The sequence below is a fragment of the Heterocephalus glaber genome, unplaced genomic scaffold, assembly GCF_053883595.1.
Source record: "Heterocephalus glaber isolate CG9 unplaced genomic scaffold, H.glaber_assembly_v1.0 deba00001428, whole genome shotgun sequence".
Classification (NCBI taxonomy): Eukaryota; Metazoa; Chordata; class Mammalia; order Rodentia; family Bathyergidae; genus Heterocephalus; species Heterocephalus glaber.
In genome coordinates, this window is record NW_028258293.1 from 31,349,825 (window position 1) to 31,364,814 (window position 14,990).

Consider the following 14,990-nt stretch of genomic DNA (forward strand, 5'->3'; position numbering starts at 1 on the left):
AGCTTTGTGAGGAAAAAGACTGTGTCCATTCATATTTTCTCCATATATCTTCATTTTTACAAAAAACAAGAACCTTTCCTGTATGCATTGACAATAGACATGCCAGAATTTTTCATGAGGGGAAAAATTTAGAATATAATATATTCAGCTTTCTTCATCTCTATGCTTGACTGTTAGATTCCTCCACTCTAACAGTGATTCTTTTAACAGCATTTATTTTAAAAACAGATAAATGTGAACTAAACTCTTGGTAATAAATTACAAAAAATATGGAGACAAATAAAAGTGGAAGCCTTTGTGGGGAGCTGCCATTCATGTGCTCAAATTTCATGTGCTGAAATTTTTTTCTTCCTTTTCCAGGAAGTGAAATTTTTTTCTTCCTTTTCCAGGAAGTGAAACATCTCACCAGTGCTCTGTCCCCAGGGCTGACCATCTAGTTAGTGATGACTTTGCCTTCCCCTTAGATACCAGCTGTTTCTCCCCTATTTTAATCTTAATTTTTCATCTCCAATCATGGAAAACAATGGAGTTTGTAGGCCAATATACACACTACCCCACTCACATGTATGTGATGAATGTCACTTCTCTGGCCCTGTTTTCTTTTTCACATTCATTTATCAATAAAGAAAATGTTAAGGACAGTGATGTTAAATTGATGCATGGGGTATATCAACAAGAAAACAAGGTGTACACTTTTGTTTTGCTAAGTCACCTCATTAAGGACTGGGAATAAGGGCCAGGGATTTAGCTCAGCAGTTCCCATGCCTGCCTCACAAGCCTTCCTGCATCAGGATATTAACAGGAAAATGAATTATGCTCCATTTCTCCTGAGTACCCCAGGAGTCATTGTGAGTTATGAAAGCTCTTTCAGGTAACTAGTCAAAAGGAATGCACAGATTTCCCTTTTACATTTCTTCCTCCATTTAGGTTTAGTTTTTCCCTATACTGCCTATTAGGCCTTTCCTACCTCTTCCCACAATGTGAACATCTCATGATTTCCTTCAGTGTTTGTTTCCTTGTGATTTATTCATGTGCTTACTAACCCCAAGGCTCTGTGATGGCAATTTGTGTCCTTCAGTATGCAAAATGAGATTTTTTGTGTTCAGTATATTAGGCCAGGCGGGCACCTTCTCAGCAACTCCTAAGAGCCTTGTTACAAGAGAGGTCTCCTAGTCCTCCCTGCCAATGGAGAGAATTCCTGTCCTGTCCTCTCATCTCCTAAACTGTGCTGTGCTAGGCAGGTATGAGTTGGGTGAGGCATGGCTGGAAGGGGACATGCTAGAGCATTCCATGTAGATTGTTTTCATGAAATCTTCATATTCTACAGAATATGACTTACAAAATAATCTTAATACAGAATTTACTGATACAGAATTCTTTTTATTACTTATGTACAAGTACCATTCAAAGATATTTGGAGGATGTGTTTTTACTAATTAGATTTGTGTGGTCCATAAAATCTGGAAACTTCTGGATAACTTTCTGTCATCTCTCCAAGTGTTCCATGGGAGCTAATGTAAGCTAATGTAAGTAAAGTATCAAATGTGTCACTTTCGTAGATTACTGTTCTGGAGAAAGGAGATCAACTTATATGCTCCAAAGGAGACTTACCAGTTGCAGGTAATGACCTAATCATGCTATGATACACTGAGTATTAGGTAAACCTGTGACATTTGCACGCCTCTGCCATGCCTTTATCATTCGTTTTTGTAGGTTCATAGTCCCCCTAATATGATGAAAATAATGTACTCATATCCTCTCTGTTATAAATAATTTAATCATTCTCAATGTCCAGTTTTACAAGATCATATATTGGTTAAAACTCAACTGAAAGAAAATTAACTAACTATGGCCTGAATTTCAGAGAAATTACATGAGAAAACAATTTTGTTATTCATATTTTAATTATTTAATCTCATTGTTTTAAAACATATTTGAATGCTGTTAAATACCTACAAATGTTGCTCTTTTAAACATTACCAATATATTTTTTAATTTACATGAAATAGATGAATAAGATATAGATGTATGTTATTTCTAAGCTCATGAGAAACAAGACAATTACGGCTCTGTAGTTTTAAGTCAACATGTTATACACAAAACTCAGAGATGGCCAGATAATCAGATTAAAATGTTTTGTTCTTTTTTCTGGGGATAATGTAAGACCAAAGCTTAATTTGTTGACTATGTGAGTGGAGATACAAAGGCAAATAAGACAATGAACAAGAATTTGAAAACTAAATGTGAGACAAAAGTATGAAAATAACTTTCATATTATGACAGTTTTAGTAAGGAGGTGGTGTGGGAACCCAACAGGGAGACCAATTGGACACTGATGATCTCAGAAGAGAGCTGAGATGCATCCAAAACGGGGTGAAAGGCTCTTAAATATAGTGAATGAAAAGAATGCATTAATATGAATCCATGTATTTTGATGAGTGCATAGTGTTTGTTGAGGATGATGAATTGAGAACATTTGTGATAGTGAATTTTTGTGCTTTTCTTAAATATCTACCATAGGCTTCATTCCACATAAAGATGCATAAAAACAGGAGATTTCCCAGTTTTATCGACGTGCAAAAGATATTTTTCTTTGAAATCAGCACTGGGATCATAGCCAACACTGTCCTGCCCTGCCTCTCTTCCATGTCTTCATATTTCTTTTGGAGGACAAACTCAAGCACACTGACCCCATCATTGGTCACTTGGCCCTTACACACATAGTGATGCTAACTGTGGGTTCCATGTTTATAGACATTTTTGGTTTTCAGAATTTCTGGAATGACATCACATGTAAATTTGTTCTCTTTGTACAGATTGATGAGGGGCCTCTCCATCTGTACCACCTGCTTACTGAGTTTCATCCAGACCATCACCCTCAGCTCCAGAAGCTCCTGTCTGGCAAAGTTCAAACAGAAGTCCCTGCATCAGAGTCTTCAACATGCTCATCAGTGGTCGTTTCTTAATCTCCACTATTGCCACTCCTAATATGTCCTCAAATAGTCTTATGTTTGTCACTGAATCCTGCTCTCTTTGGCCCATTAGTTACTTACTCAAGCACATATATTTCTCACTAGTGACCTTTAGGGATGTGTCCTTTATAGGACTCATGGTGCTCTCCAGTGGGTACATGGCAATTCTCTTGTGCAAGCATAAAAGGCAGTCACAGCATCTTCACAGCACCAATCTGTCATTCATGAGTTTCTTTATGATCACGTACCTTTTGGACTATGTTATTGTCTCCACCTCCGGAATATTTTGGAACCAAAACCCCATTTGTTATTTTGTCCAAATGCTCTTGGCCAATGGCTATGCCACAGTCAGTTCTTTGGTGCTAGTCAGCGCTGAAAAACAAATGATTAAGTGCTTAGCATCCATGTGGTGGAGAACAGTAAATATTTGATTATACAGTGACAGGTAATTTCCTTGAAGATGAACAAATGGTTTACATTTCTATTGTATCATATATATACACACATATATATATGGAATTATTCCTGTTCTATTAAACATATTTACTTTGGTATATATGGTTGACAAGTATATACTGGATAACATGAAAGCATAACTCTCTGAGGGACCAAAGGTTTCTGATTCTAATTCTATTTATAAGAACTAGAACTCTTACATGATTTCACATCCATATGATAGGATATGCTCACTGGTTCTCTAGGAATAATTAAAGAGGCTAAGAAGAAAAAAGGAGAAAGCATTACAAATATGCAGAAAGAAACTTTAGAAGATGTTATGGTTACAATGCTACATGTGTTATGTATCTAGTTATCTATCAGATTGTATGTTTTCATACATACAATTTATTTTAATTCAGTCATACCTCAAGAATCTTATGGAAAAAAATTGAAAAGGAGAACATGAAACTTGGATAAAGAATTTGCTGCCTTTAAAAATTTATTAAAGAGCCGGGGATTTAGCTCAGTGGTGCAGAAGCCTGCCTCGCAAGTGCAAAGTCCCAAGTTTGACCCCCGGTACCAAAAAAAAGAAAAAAAATTTATCAAGTAGTATTCTGATCTGAGTATCCAGAGAATAGTAGTACATTAGTATGAAATAATATGTAAACATTGGCCTTGCAGATTGTTGGAAAAAATCTTCACAAAGTCTATAATCTAAAATTATTATGGTCTTAATTCTCCAGACATAATTTAATAATATTAATAGATAACAATAGAATGGTAACAAGTTCAAGTTTGTATTCAAGGCTGAATTTATGCACTCATTAAAATCTATAGATTATAATTACAAAAATGGCTCCGAATAGTGGTGGCAGAATATAATATAACATAAGTTCAAATTTTAAATTCTTTATGCTTGTCACCTACTCAAAGTCCCAACCATTCTTATATCTTTTTTTTTTTTCTTGGTACTAGGGATCGAACTCAGGACCTTGCGCTTGTGAGGTAGGCACCGGAACCACTGAGCTAAATCCCCAACCCTTGTATCCTTTTTAATAGCATTGTGATTGCAATATCAAATTTTGTTATTTCCACTTTGAAAAATCAAAAGAGAATCATTAAAATTATTTTTCATGTTATAGAAGAATGTTAGAAATAACAAAGAGCATATACATGCCAAATTCAGAGCTTCTTACAATTGTTTTTTGCAATAGAGTGTCTGGTGATGTGAGTTTGAGAATCTTATTTCTAAACACTTATCATGTGGGTATTGTTGGTGAAGATGGTACAAATAGATTCTCAGTTGACAACCTCATGCTTGAAATTTTGGAGGAATTAAGACAAACATTCATTTGAACACCTACAAATATTTACAAAAATAAATATAATCGCAGAGTCCAAATATGAAAATTGATATAAAACTAGAATATTAAGCAAATCAAATCTGTGCTGTCCCACCCATGTTTACAGCAGCACAGTTTGTAATACCTAAATCTAGGAAACAGCCCAAATGCCCATCAACTGAGGAATGGATAAAGAAGATGCAGTTTTTTAATACAATGGAGTACTAGTCTGTCATAAAGAAGGATAAACTTGAGGCATTTCTGGCTAAATGGATGCACCTTGAGACCATACTCTTAAGTGAAATAAATTGGACACACATGTTTAAATATAGCATTGTTTCTCTTGTGTAAGAAACCAAAAGTGAAATAAGGACCAAAATATATAATACTTATTGGGAAATGGGAAGAAAATATTCAAAGGACAAAGGGAACAAGGGAGGAAGGAGATGGAAAGGAAAGAAGGGACAAGAAAAAAAAGAGAATAAAAGAAAACAAAGCTTTTGTAAACAAGGAAGGGAAGAGGGCTAAAAGGGAGGGAGAAATGGGAAGAAAAGAAGAAGCAAGAACTATCATGTACAGGTACAAATTCCCTATGATGAATGTTATCATTATGTATGTCTAAAATATATCAATAAATGTTTTGCTTTAAAAAAATGTGCTGCCCTTGGAGCATTCAAACATATGCAAGATAATTCATAGTTACCTGCTCTGAAAGGGCAGGATACTTAATTTTCATAATCTGATTAGGTAAGCAGCATATCAGTGGTAAAAATTGAGGGTCCACATTAAACAGGAACTTTAAGGAGAGATGGGCTAACATGACAAGTGACAATGAAGGCAGTAAAGCCAGTACTTCAGCATGGATATGGTGACAACACAAGTCTTCCTTCAAACCCAGTTTAATTTCAAATTTAACATATGTGTGATTCAAATATCTGGTGGTATACTCAAGAGCATAGCAGAGGGAAGTAAAAATTTATCTCAAAAAATTTTATCTCAACAATTACCTGGATTTTAATCATATATATATATATTTGAGTAAATATTTTTAAATTACACAACATTTCACAATGTACTTTCAGTAGAAGTCAGTGAAAAAATTAGAACTCCAACATCTTAGATATTGGCATAATCCCATGTGTAATACAAATGTGATAAATAATAAAGAAATTATGAAAATTCTGGATTTAAAATGCCCCTTCTAGGTACCTCCCCAAAAGACTTAAAATCATATTGCAAGAATACATCCATATCCATATTTATAGCAACACTATTTATAATGCATAGCTAGATCTTAGAATCAGAGTACATGTCCATCAACAAATGAATGGATAAGGAAAATGTATTTATACACAATGGAGTACTACATTACCACAAAGAAAGATAAACCTGAGGTACTCATAGATAAGTGGGCATAACTTGAGAACTTAATGTTAAGTGAAATAAGTCAGACACACAAGCTCAAATATCGCATGGTTTCTCTTATATGAAAAACTATATATATATATATACACAAATATATAAAGATATACAAATATATAAAGAGTAAGATAAGAGAGAGATAAATAGGAAGTAAGGAGAAGTTCATACACTTCTCCAAATTAAGTATTCTGCTGTTTCAAAACTATTTTAATTGGTTTATTTATACTACTAGTTTATAAAGAAAGTTTTGTATTATTATCTATTTTGTTTTTGCAAGAATCTTTTTGGTTTATGCCTTGTACTCTGAATAACTACTTAGAAGTTAACTATGTGCAGTAACTTTTGTCATTCTCTTATTCATCATAAAATTTTGTTTTATTTTTTCATTAACTAAAAGACAATAAAGTTATAGAAAAGATTCAAAAATAAATGAAATGCAAATTTTAAAACATGTGCAGTTCTACTGTGATGTGATCCACTCTTTATGTGAATTTCAGCAAAAAACAATTATGAAAAATCTACAAGAGGATCCTAAGAAAATAAATTTTAAAGCACACCTATTATAAAAGGAAGCAAAGTATAGAAATATGTCCTACATATGTACCTGTTTCCCTTTTCTTTATACTCATGGATTTGTGGGGTTTTATTCTCTCTCATAAAACTTACTGGCACTGGTAATAAAAATCAATGAAGCCAAGAGCTGGTTCTTCGAAAGAATCTACAAAATTGACAAACCGTTAGCCAACCTTATCAGAAAAAGGAACGAAAAGGCCCAAATCCATGCAATTAGGAATGAAAGGGTGAAATAACAACAGACCCAGCAGAAATCCAGAGGATCACCCATACCTACTTCCAGAACCTATACACCAATAAGATGGAAAACACAGAAGAAATACAGATTCCCAGATACATATGAATTACCAAAGTTGAATGAAGAAGACCTAAAAATTCTAAATAACCCAATATCAACCAATGAAATTGAAAACGTAATTAAAAACTTATCAACTAAGAAAAGCCTGGGCCCTGATGGCTTCACTGCTGAATTCTACAAGACATTTATAGAGAGGAACTACTGCCACTATTGTTTAAACTCTTCAATCAAATTGAAAGGGAAGCAATACTCCCAAATTCATTCCTGGAAGCAAGCATCACCTTGATCCCCAAAGCAGAGAAAGACTCAACCGAAAAGGAGAACTATAGGCCAATCTCACTAATGAACACAGATGCAAAAATCCTTAATAAGATACTGGCAAATAGAATGCAGAAGATCATCAAGAAGATCATACACCCTGATCAAGTGGGATTCATCCCAGGGATGCAGGGATGGTTCAATACATGAAAATCAATCAATGTAATACACTATATCAATAGAGCCAAGGACAAAAACCATATGATTATCTCCATAGACACAGAAAAAGCATTTGACAAAATCCAACATACATTTATGATAAAAATCCTACAAAAAATTGGAATAGATGGTCTCTACCTCAAACTGATAGAAGCCATCTATGAAAAACCAACAGCCAGTATCATGCTAAATGATCAAAAACTGAAATCCTTCACACTAAAATCAGGAATAAGACAAGGATGTCCACTATCACCACTCTTGTTCAATATAGTTTTGGAAACAATAGCCACAGCAATTAGACAAGAGAAAGAAATAAAAGGAATAAAGATATGAAATAAAGAAGTCAAATTGTCATTATTTGCAGATGACATGATACTCTATATAGAAGACCCCAAGAACTCCACCAAAAGTCTTCTAGACTTAATAACCAAATTCAGTCAAGTAGCTGATTACAAGGTCAACACACAAAAATCAATGGCTTTCCTCTACATGAATGACAGACTCACTGAGAAAGAAATAGGACAAATAATTCCTTTCACAATAGCATCCAAAAAACTGAAATACCTAGGAATCAACCTAACAAAAGAAATCAAAGACCTCTTCTCTGAAAACTATGGCACTCTGAAAAGAGAGATTGAAGATGATATCAGAAAATGGACAGACATTCCCTGCTCCTGGGGAGGAAGGATTAATGTAGTGAAAATGGCCATACTTCCAAAACTGCTATATAGATTTAATGCAATTCCAATTGAGATCCCAGCAGCATACTTCATAGACCTTGAGAAAACAATCCAAAAATTCATTTGGAACAAGAAGAGACTCAGAATAGCAAAAGCCATTCTAGGTAACAGAGATATGGCAGGGGATATCACAATCCCCAATCTGCAACTATACTACAAAGCTACTGTGATAAAAACAGCATGGTACTGGCAAAGAAACAGACCTGAAGACCAGTGGAACAGATTAGAAGATGCAGAAACAACACCAGACACACTCAGCCATCTCATCTTCTATAAAGGAGCCAAACACCCTCACTGGAGGAAAGATAGCCTCTTTAATAAATGGTGCTGGAAAAATTGGGCTTCAACTTGCCAAAGATTAAAACTAGACCTATATCTCTCACCATGCACTAAACTAAAATCGAAATGGATTAAAGATCTAAATATTAAAGTAGAAACGCTGAACCAGCCGGAACAGAGGTTAGGTAGATCTCTTGAAGACATTGGTGTAGGAAAAGATTTTATGAACAAAACCTCAGTTGCCCGTGAACTAGCACAAACAATCAACAAATGGGTTCTCTTCTTATTAAAAAGCTTCTGCACAGCAAGAGAAACCACCAGCAGTGTGAAAAGACAGCCCACAATGTGCGAAAAAATCTTCACCTGCTTTTCCTCAGACAAAGGTCTACTATCTCAAATCTATTAAGAACTTTAAAAAATCAGACCCCACAAATTCAAAGACCCCATTCAAAAATGGGCATTTGAAATGAACAGACCTTTCACAGACAAAGAAGTAAAAGCAGCAAATAAGCATATGAAAAAATATTTAACGTCACTGGTCATTTGAGAGATGGAGATGAAAACAACACTGAGATTCCACCTCACCCCAGAAAGAATGGCTGCTATCAAGAAATCAACCAATACCAAATGCTGGCAGGGGTTTGGGGAGAAAGGAACCCTTCTCCATTGTTGGTGGGAGTGCAGACTGGTGCAACCACTGTGGAAATCAGTGTGGAGTTACCTCAAAGAACTAGGACTAGAGATACCATTTGACCCAGTGATTCCCCTGCTGGGTATCTTCCGAAAAGATTTAAAAGAATCATACCCCAGTGATATATGTGCACCTGTGTTTATAGTGGCACAGTTTGTAATAGCTAAAGCTTGGATATAGCCAGAGTGTCCATCAACTGGAAACTGGATAAAGAAGATGTGCTTTTTTTCTTTTTTTTTGGTACCAGGGATCGAACTCAGGACCTTGTGCTTGTGAGACAGGTGAGGGCACCACTGAGCTAAATCCCCGGCCCCTGATGTGCTTTTTTTTAATATAAAATGGAGTACTACTCAGCCATAAAGAATGAGAAACTAGAGACATTTATAGCTAAATGGATGCATATTGAGGCCATACTCTTAAGTGAAATAAACAGGACACACATGTGTAAATGCTGCATAGTTTCTCTGCTTTGAGAAACTGAAAGTGTAAATGCGGATTGAAATGAATAATTGATAATTTTATATAGGAAGAAAAGATTCAAGTGGGTGGGGGAAGTGGGAGGGGAAGGGGAAAGGAAAGAAAGGAAAAGAAAAATTATGAGAAAAAATGGAAACAAAGTCTATGTAAATAGGGAAAGGGTGAATGGGGAAAAAATAAGAATCAGGGTACATCATGCACAGGTACAAGCATGCAGTGATAAATGTAAATGTAAATGTCTTGTATACCCATTAATAGGGTAAGAGTGATTGTTTCTCCACACATACATGCAAGAATTCATTCTTTTCTTTTTTCTTTTTTCATATTTTTATTTTTTATTTTTATTTGTTTCCCTATTAAGTTTATTGGTGCATTTTAGGTATAAAATACATTTACATACATCATTGGGATCTTGTACCATTACATGAGTATCTTGGTTCTTATTTTTTCCCCTTCCCCTGCTCTCCCTTCACCCCTCCACCCTTCCCTATTTGCAAAGACTTTGTTTCCATTTTTTCCTTTTCTCATATTTTTTCTTTTCCCTTCTTTCCTTTCCCCTACCCTTCGCACTTCCCTGGCTCCTTTAGACCTTTACTTCCTATTACACAATATCAATTATACATTTTTAAAATTATAATACCAAGATCTAGGAGACATTACCACAGATTTTACAGGATTTAAAAAGATATAGAAAATATATTTCAAAAATCTGTTTTGAAATAAATTTGACAACTTCTGAGAAGTACCTTGAAAGACAAATTAATGAAACTAACTCTGGAGGAAATATAAAATTTGAATAGCAGCTTTAAAGAAAGTATATTCCCAGCTTGAAAAGCTACCTATATGACAACAACAGGCTTGAGTGTATTTTAACTGATAAATTATATCAAACATTTAAAGCAGAAAAAAAGGAACGTTTCTCCCCTCATTTTAGGAAATCAACATTGTGCTAATCCTAAAACTGGATAAAGATAATAGAAGAAAAAAGTATGAACATTGATAGAAATTTGTTTAACAAAACAAACTGTTAGAAGTCAGATCTGGCAGGATGCAGAAAGTGGTTTTATTATAGGGATGGCAGTGTTGGTTTAGCATTGGAAGATCCACCCCCAAAAGTCATCATTTTAACAGAGGAAAGGAAAAAGCCATATGATCCTGTCACTAGTTGGAGAAAAAGTATTGGATTAAATTCCACAGCTGTTCATGGTAAAAGCTATCAGGAGATGAGAAGTAGAACAGAACCTTCTCAACAGATAAAAAACATGTATTCCATGCTTTCAGCAGGAACACCTTATATGAGTGAAGAAGATACAATGCTTTCTCCTTAAGGTAGGGGACAAGGGCAGATATGCTTACTCTTTATCTGTCCATTAAACTTTGAAACATAGGCCCAACCAAAATAGTGTGGCAATAAAATGACACAATTAGGATAGAATTGGCAAAGTAGAAGCAAAATCTTTATATGTAGATGAAATGATCATCTACAGAGAAAATACTAAGAAATCTCTAGGAGCCCCTAGAACTTGTATTTGAATTTAGCAGGATTAGAAAACACAAGGTATATATAAAAATTCAGATCGGTGTATACTTTCTATAAATGAAGAATTGGATATTGAAATTTGAAAGTTATGTAGGAGTACAAAGGACCTAGAAAAGTTTTTTTAAAAAAACAGTGTTGGAAGATGTTTAGTACCTAATTTTAAGACTTCTTCTAAAGCTACAGTAATCAAGGCAGTTTTGGTGTAAGGAAAGACATATAGATCATTGGGATAAAACAGAGAATCTAGAAATAGAACCACACATATATGGTCCACCGAGTTTTGAAAGATTATTTAATATTAACATTTTATAGAATATAAACTCAATTCAAGAGCAGAAGAAAAGATAGTGTTTTCAGCAAACGGCTCTAGAACATCTGGTATCCATATATTAAAAAATTAACCTCAACCCTTTATTTCCACACATAAAAATAACTTGAAGGGATCTATGAACAGAAATATGAAAGCCTAAAAGTTTAAAACTTTAAGAAGAAATTATAAGGGAAAATGTTTATGAATTTAGAGTAGGCAAGAACTTCTTAGGATACAAAAAAAATGATGTATAAAAGAAAAAAATTGATAAATGAGATTCCATCAAAATCTAGAACTTTAAATGACATTGTTAAAATGAAAAGCAGTCCTTAAACAGACCATATTTCCAATGCATATAACCTATGACCAGAATAAATAAAGAACTCTTACAGCTCATTACTAGACAACCCAGTTAAAAAGTAGACATAAGAAGATGATAAATAGCCAGTACAGCACAAGGAAAGTAGTGCAACTCTAGAATCAGAAAAATACTAATCATTATAATAACAAGATTGAATTATACACTCATTAGGGAGATGAAGTTAAAAGTTTTAAAAGCCTTGTCATGACTTTTTCTTTTTGTTGGATTTTCCCCCTTTGCATTTAATTTGTCACGCCCAATGGATTCATTCTTCTGGGCTTCCTGGGGTTGTAATCCTCATTGTCTGTTCCTAAGATATTGTCTAAAATTTTTTGGAGTGCCGGTTTGGTATTCATGAAGTTCCTGAGGTGCTCTTATAAGTATCTTATTTCTGCATCAATTTTGAAAGATAGTTTTGCAGGGTACATCAATCTGAGTTGGAGGCTGTTTTCCTTTAGGGCTTGAAATACATCACTCCAAGCTCTTCTTGCCTTGAGGGTTTGCATTGAGAAGTGTGCTATGATTCTGACAGGCTTTCTTTTGTATGTGATTTGTTTCTTTTCTCTCACTGCTTGTAGAATTTTGTTCTTCTGTTGGATTTCTGGAATCCTATTATATGCCTATATGTAGATTTTTTTTGATCAAGTCTAGCTGGTGTCCTATATGCCTCACTTATCTGTATGTCAAGTTCTTTTCCCCTGCTTGGGAAGTTTTCTGCCATCACTTCTGTGAACAGTTTTTTATGCCATCTTCACTCTCTCCTATTTCTTCATTGACTCCAATCAGTCTTGTGTTATTCTTCTTTGCATTGTCTAGCAGCTGCTAGATTGATTTCTCATGTTCCCTTACAATTTTAAAGCAATTTTTCTTTTCCTGGTCATTAACTGCAATCTTATCTTCTATATCTGAAATTCTATCCTCACATTGGTTCGTTCTGCTGCTCAGACTTTCAATGGAGATTTTAATCTCCTGGAAATATATTTGCATCTGTTTTATGGATTCTGTTTGTTTCCTATGTTGGGATTCCATCATGTTCCTCAGATCCTCTATTTTTTAATCTGTATCCTCTCTAGATTTATTAATCATGCCTTGCACTATGAGCACAATCTTTGCTGTTATCTGAGTAATTATTTCTGATTTCATTTTTCCCAGATCTTCTTTTGTTGTCAGTTTAGAGAGTCCAGTTGGTTGAGTATCAGATTGTTCCATCTCATTTCCCTTTGGGCTTGCTGTAGGTGATCTGGAAGTCTGTTTTTGAGGCTTGTTTACATTTCTTCTCATTTCCACGGGGGATGGGTACTTCTGGCACCTGCATGGCTCACCTTCTCTGCCCTAGGAGCATGGAATGGTGGTGGGGGAGCTTACTTCTAGGTGCTGGGACTGGCTCAGCTTCTCTGCCCTAGGAGCATGGAATGGCAGCAGAGGAGCTTCCTCCCGGGTACTGCCCATACTTTCAATTGTGTTTTTAATCTAGATTTCTATTTGGAACTTTCTGACAGACTACCATTCTTTCCTATGCTGGGTATTCATGTTTTGCACTTCTTTCTTAGCTCCACTAGATTTTTATTAGTGTCTTCTCTAGACTCACTGATCATTTGTTTTGTTAGAGTCATCATCTGATTACTGTAATTGCATCTTCTTTCAGCTTTCCATGCACCTATTGAATTATTTTACCTCCACTGATGCCCTTTCTGTTGTGTAGCTTCTGATTTCCTCCCCCTCAATTCTCCCTGAACTGGATTTGGGGGAGTTGGGAGTTTTTGGAGGCATTCTGTTGCCTTATGTTTTCATGTTTCTATTTTTTTGTTTGCTGGTTTTTTATCCTGGCATTTGTGGCTTCTTTGGTCCAGTGCCTGGTTCTTTGGGAGTAAGCCACAGTATTGTTTATGATCCCCAAGAAATCCAAATATTGGCATACAAAGAAAACCAATTCACAGCAACAACAATGTCACCTTAGCTATAGTAATAAACTTAGTGACAACAGTGGCATCAAATATCAACTGGAGGCTGAGGTACAGAATAAAGGTCTACAAAATCTCTTCAGTAAAATAACAGCAGAAAACTTCTCAAATCTTCAGAAAGATAAGGGCATGAATGTATAGGAGACATTTACAATCCTAAAGAGGAAAGAGCAGGAAATAACCTTCCCTCATTAGATCATTTTTTAAATGAAACTGGTCACAGCACAAAAAGAATAATGAAAGCCACAAAGAAAAAATACCACATAATTTATAAATCAAATCCATTTCATAGTAACTACAGACTTCTCTGAAGAAAGTATAAAAGCCAGAAGGGAACTGAGTGGTACATTTCAGAAGGGAACTAAGTGACTGTCCACCTCAGTTACTATATCCAGCAAAGCAATCTTTCCAAACTGAAGGAGAACTAAAAGCTTTCCAAGACAAGCAATAAACACAGGGAAATCATGACCATTAAGACAGTATTCCAGAAGATACTTAAAGTGATCCCAGACATAGAAGAGAAATACTTGAAAATCAAGGGAGAATTAGTAAAGATCTAACAGAAAAACAACAAAATGACAGGAATTAATACAAATCTTTTTCAAAGATAAAATAATAGAGCTAGAAATGTAGCTCAGTAGTATGGCATCCCTGAGTTTAATCTCCAGTACACTCCCCCAAAAACTTAGCTCATTCTAATAGTATGTCTAAATTTTATTTTCCTTTAGACTGATAAATAGAATTTCAATTGACATTTATAAATGTTTATTTGGGACTTTTACTTAATTTTCTTAGTTTTAGTTGTATTTCTGATGAATACAACATTGTATCTTCTTTATTCATGAGCATGTTGTTTGTGTGTAAGGAATGAATTGCTTGATTTTTCATATGTCTTTTCTTTTAAATCTTTCATTGTTTTACATTAGAACAATAGTATTATACTGAAGATAAATGGTAAAATAGGTATCTTTGCTCTCCTTTCTTGACCTAGTGATGAAAACATTTTATATTTCACCACTGACCATGCTTCTTATTATAAGTTGTGCTATTGCTTGAGTTTGCCCCCTGCAAAATGTAGGGGCTGAAGCAGAGTACCACAGTACATGCT

The 14,990-nt window shown here is 34.9% G+C and overlaps 1 pseudogene; it reads left to right on the plus strand.

The window, feature by feature from the left end:
- Positions 1-2,538: 2,538 nt before the first annotated feature.
- Positions 2,539-3,403, plus strand: LOC147828058 (vomeronasal type-1 receptor 90-like; annotated as a pseudogene).
- The last annotated feature ends 11,587 nt before the right edge of the window (positions 3,404-14,990 follow it).